This window comes from Macrobrachium rosenbergii, chromosome 7 (assembly GCF_040412425.1).
Source record: "Macrobrachium rosenbergii isolate ZJJX-2024 chromosome 7, ASM4041242v1, whole genome shotgun sequence".
Classification (NCBI taxonomy): domain Eukaryota; kingdom Metazoa; phylum Arthropoda; class Malacostraca; order Decapoda; family Palaemonidae; genus Macrobrachium; species Macrobrachium rosenbergii.
Genome location: NC_089747.1, coordinates 1,090,001 through 1,095,215, shown reverse-complemented (window position 1 = coordinate 1,095,215; position 5,215 = coordinate 1,090,001).

The window sequence follows — 5,215 nt, the reverse complement described above, 5'->3', positions numbered from 1 at the left end:
CCACCTTTGCCCCCCTCCCCCTACAGTCTAAAAAAAATCGCCAACAATGTAGAAGAGAATGACCTCGTCTCTACATGCAAAAGGAATCAGCCCAAATCCTGGACCTATTTCTCCCCAACTCTTTCGGCGCCGAATTGTTCACCAAAAATATATATATATTTTTTTCGGAACTAAAAAAAATGGTTCAACTTTATATATCCTGGTGGTCCATGAACCGTGATTAAAAAAAAAAAGGATTGGTAAATATAAACAAGTAAAAAATGCTCCGAAGTTTCTTCGGCGCAATCGAGTTTTCTGTACAGCCGCTACAGCGTACAATCAAGGCCACCGAAAATAGATCTATGGTGGTCTCGTTATAATGCTGCATGAGCCGCGGCCCGGTGTTGGCCTATCCTATATCGTTGCCACGATTATGGCTAACTTTAACCTTAAATAAAATCAAAACTACTGTGGCTAGAGGGCTGCAATTTGGTACGTTTGATGATTGGAGGGTGGATGATCAACATACCAATTTGCAGCCCTCTAGCCTCAGTAGTTTTTAAGATCTGAGGATGGACAGAAAAAGTGCGGACAGAAAAAAGTGCGGACGGACAGACAAAGCCGGCACAATAATTTTTTTTACAGAAAACTAAAAAAGTTGATATGGGTTCTAAGAACAGTGAAAAATGATACAAAAATGCTTTACATTTTACATTTTATAGAAATGTCTATATAAACCATTATAGTTTTAATTAAACCAAGATTGTCTGAAGTATACAAGCCGCCAAAAATGCCATTTTTTTTACAGATTACAGGATCTTGAGATCGTTATCTAATTTTTTAAATGAATTTTCAGTCTGTAAACAGTAGGCCTATATACAAGGAAACATTATCATACTGTCAGTTTTCAAGTGATAAAATCTTGCCACATACATACATACATACATACACACACACACATATATATATATATATATATATATATATATATATATATATATATATATATATATATATTTATATATATATTATCATTAGACCTGTGAGACTATACAGTATTTCGATGGGTAGTTTATCACCATAGGCCTAGTAGTCTCTAATAATCACGGTCATGCCTCAGGCCGAGGGCTGAAGCATGGCCTATTTACTATATTTGCCAGCATAGGTCTACCATATGGCAAAAGATATGGCGAAGGATTTTGTCAAGGATTCTGTTTACCCCTTGGCGCCAAAGGCCTCTCGACCATCTGACATGGCAGTATGTCGGATGGCGGAACTGGTTATTCTTGTTATTTTTGCTTATATTTTGCTTAATATAACTTCTTTTTATATTTAGTTCAGATGTAGGTCATATAGAACATATAGGAACATGGAGGAAGTATTGTCAGCCTAACCAAGACATTTATCATGGATCTTTTCTCCAAATGGTTAGTCTAACCATATGGTTAATCTAAATAGCCACTGTTCCGCTCCTTGGAGGCTAAAAACTGAAGCTTCCCAAGCTCCAAGTAAGCTGTTCTCCCCCAGCTGTTCAAGTAAGCCAGTAAGCTTTTCTCCAGCTTTTAGTTGAAGCTGGAGGAAGTTCACGTCAATGGGCTGGAGGCTTGTGAGTCTCCTGTAACAGAAAGAGCTCTATTCAAAGGCATCCACACTCCTGACGGAGGAAATATCCTAGGCCTATAGATCTCACAGGATGCATATAACACCTTAGCTCTTAAGAGGGACATAATTTTCTCATTATAAAGTTTAATTATATTAATTCTATTCCAAAAACATTATAAATGTTAGGCTAAAGTCCTTTTGACCAGGGCCAAAGAATTCAGCTGGAAGTCATTGCAGACTCGCCAATTGTCTTGTTGTTTTGAGCCAAGTAAGACAAACTGCAGGTCGAACTCGGCTCCCTAATAGTGGAAAGTCGGATCAGCCAATCAATTGACTTATTTTGTCTTCTATTTTGACTGAATCAAGACAAATTGAAGGCAGAACTAGGCTGTAGAAAGGTTAGGTCTAATTATTTCGATTTATGGGGACTGGATGAAGCGTCAAGTTTACGATAGACTCAAGTCTTGACTGGGAGCGATTTGAAACATTTCTGCACGGCTCCTATCATGGAAATCGTGGTTTAACTCTCTCTCTCTCTCTCTCTCTCTCTCTCTCTCTCTCTCTCTCTCTCTCTCTCTCTCTCTCCCCATCGCAAATGGATAAAGCAGGAGAAGCGCACCATTAACAAATAGCGGCGCATCGAGAGAATCCATCAGCCAACGTCGGTATATGGAGCATCGCCATTATCTATCATGAAAAGGGGATAGATAACAATCAGCGGCCGTGTTTACTTAATGTAATTGCGACCTCCACACGATGAAACCCTCGTTTACCAATCACGGCGCCGCCAGTTACGCCGACCGGAAATCAGCACTGAGGGAGGAGGGAGGGAGGGAAGGAAGGAGGGAGAGAGGGAGAAAGGTTCCTAAGCGCCAACTCCACCGCAAACACAGTTGCGCGCATTCGTGTTAGTTACAGAGACTAATTTTAACTTTAAACGGTTTTGCTAGCTCTTCTCACTTAAAACTCTTACTTTTAAAATACCACTTATCATAATCACTTCCTTTTTTTTTAAGTAATTACAAAGAGTTAAGGTAATGTTACTGAGATTATTATTAAAAACTTTTAAAATTCAGCGGTTGCTGTTCTATACTTTTCTTGCGGGCGTTCGATTCCTCTCCCTTTAACTTTAAAAAACGTTTTACTAAGTTCTTCTTATATAAATATCTTACTTTTACGTCATCACTTTTCATAATCACTTCCTTTTCTAAGTGCTCCCAAAAGTTAAAGTGATATTTACAAAAGCTTGTTTATTTATACTTTTCCCGCGGACGTTCGATGCCGGGTAAGACCTCCGGACATTTAAATAGTGCTAAACGGCGCTTTCCGATTCGTCTAACCGACGAAATGCCTGGAGATAAAAAAGGGTTTTAAAACGCTCTGCGTCAGAGGAATCGAGAATTTAGCAACTTGGGCACTTAATCGCTTCGACGGGAGATTTTAGCTTTTTGGTTTAGCCCACCCTGACCCCCCCCCAGAACCCACCAGCTTCGAAAAGCCTCGTTGGCAACTGAGGATGAAGCGTCCGTTTGCGGTTTTATTACATTACAATCCACGGACTAAAACCATAACAACGACGGTGGGTAGGGGGAAGCCCTCCCTTTCCTTCTTCCCCCCTTCCTCTGAGGGGATGATGGAACGGATAAGCGATGTTTCGGGGGGGGGGGTGGGGGGTGAAGAAGTGGGGAAGGGGAAACAAATAGACTGATGTGGGGTGGTACTAGGCCGGAGGGGGGGACGGGGTATCACATACACGAAAGATTGAAGAAGGCATTGTTGGAGGAGGTGAAATTGCTGGAGAACGAGGATGAATTGTTGGAGAAGGAGGAATTGTTGGAGGAGGAGGGAACTAGAGCCTGTAGGTGGAGGCCTCCCTATACACAAAGTATTGAGGAAGCAGTTGTTGGAGAGGGAGGAGGAATTGTTGGAGAAGGAGGATTGTTGGAGAAGGAGGAATTGTTGGAGAAGGAGGAGGTGGAGAACCGTGCCAGAACAATAAGAAACACAACAGCATGATAAAGCAGAAACAGCAATAATCTGATAATTTTGAAGATAATAAATAGGAAATAACGAAGAAGAATTAGGAATAATTATCTGCATACATTATTTCTCTAGGCGTCGCTAAATATATTTCAGAAATTGAAGAAAAAAAGTCTAAAAAGACTTCTAGAGATGAAGAGACTTAGCAAAAATCTATTTCAGAATTTTAAGAAAAACCAAATTTATGAGGTAAAATTAGCATTGAAGAGATTTTATAGACTTAGAGACCTTTAAGATGACTTAGAGACTTAGGAAGTAAGTCAAAATCTATTTTAGAAATTTGAGAAAAAAGTATGGAAAGTTTGGACCACAAACCAGCAAAGTATGTGAGGCCAAAACAATATTGAAGAGATTTTACAGACTTAGAGACTTTTAAGATGACTTAAAGACTTAGAAAGTAAGTCAAAATCTATTTCAGAAATTGAAGAAAAAATCTGGAAAGTTTTTTGCCAAAAACCAGCAGTATTTGAGGCAAAATCAGCATTGAAGAGACTTAATAGACTTACAGACTTTTAGAGATGACTTAAAGACTCAGAAAATCAGAATCTATTTCAGGCATTTAATAGAAAAAAAAACAGAAAAGTTTATAAGGCAAAAACAGCGTAGAAGAGAAACTAGAGACTTAGAGACTTTAAGACATGACTTACAGACTTTTAGAGACAGATTTAGAGAGACTTAGAATAGGGGTAGGATAAGCGGCCATGCGAGTTCCTCGCGGGCAGGTGCAAATGCCCCTAAATGAGCACTGGAGGGCATTACCAACCCCCGTCAGTGCCTCAGATCATCTTATACGAGGATCGAAGGTGAAAGTATTCTAATCTCGAAGCGAGCTTGCGCGCCCGCGTACGCACACGCAAGCGCGCACACGCACCAAAAAGCACTTCCTAACTTATAACACTCACGTACTTATTTAACTAAATTTAAATCTCCCCTGCGCATTTATGTATACGTACAAATACACCTTTTTTCTACATACGAACAAACATACTTTAAAATTAAGGTCGTGTATATTTGCAACCAGCCTCCCTCATAAAAAAAAAAAAAGAGAAACAATACTAAAAGTTGAGAGACAAGCCGAGAGACACCACTGAAAAAGACAGTGAGAAACAGCACACGAGAAGGTCTATGTAAAATGTATAATGCATAAAGTATAATGTATGCAAGACATCTGTGAACGTAGTGTACATTTGCAGCCATCCTTTCTTTCTTTCTTTTTCTTTTAACGTGCTTTTATCCCATTTTTGTATGGGGTAAGCACTTGCAGCCATCCTTTCCCAGAACGAAAAAGAGAAACAATACCAAAATTGGGAGAGAAACCGAGAACCACCACTGAAAAACAAACCGAGAAACACCACTCCTTTACCGAAAGTCGCGACGCCATAAAAAACGCCGACGAAAGCAGACTACAGACGATACTTAAATCCGACGAATCTTCTAATCGAGTGAGTTCTCACCTGCGTGTCAAAGGTAGGGCTGAGATAAACTCTCTCTCTCTCTCTCTCTCTCTCTCTCTCTCTCTCTCTCTCTCTCTCTCTCTCTCATGTTTGTTATTCTTGGCTATCAGATGTAGTGATGAAGACGTATGACATAAAGG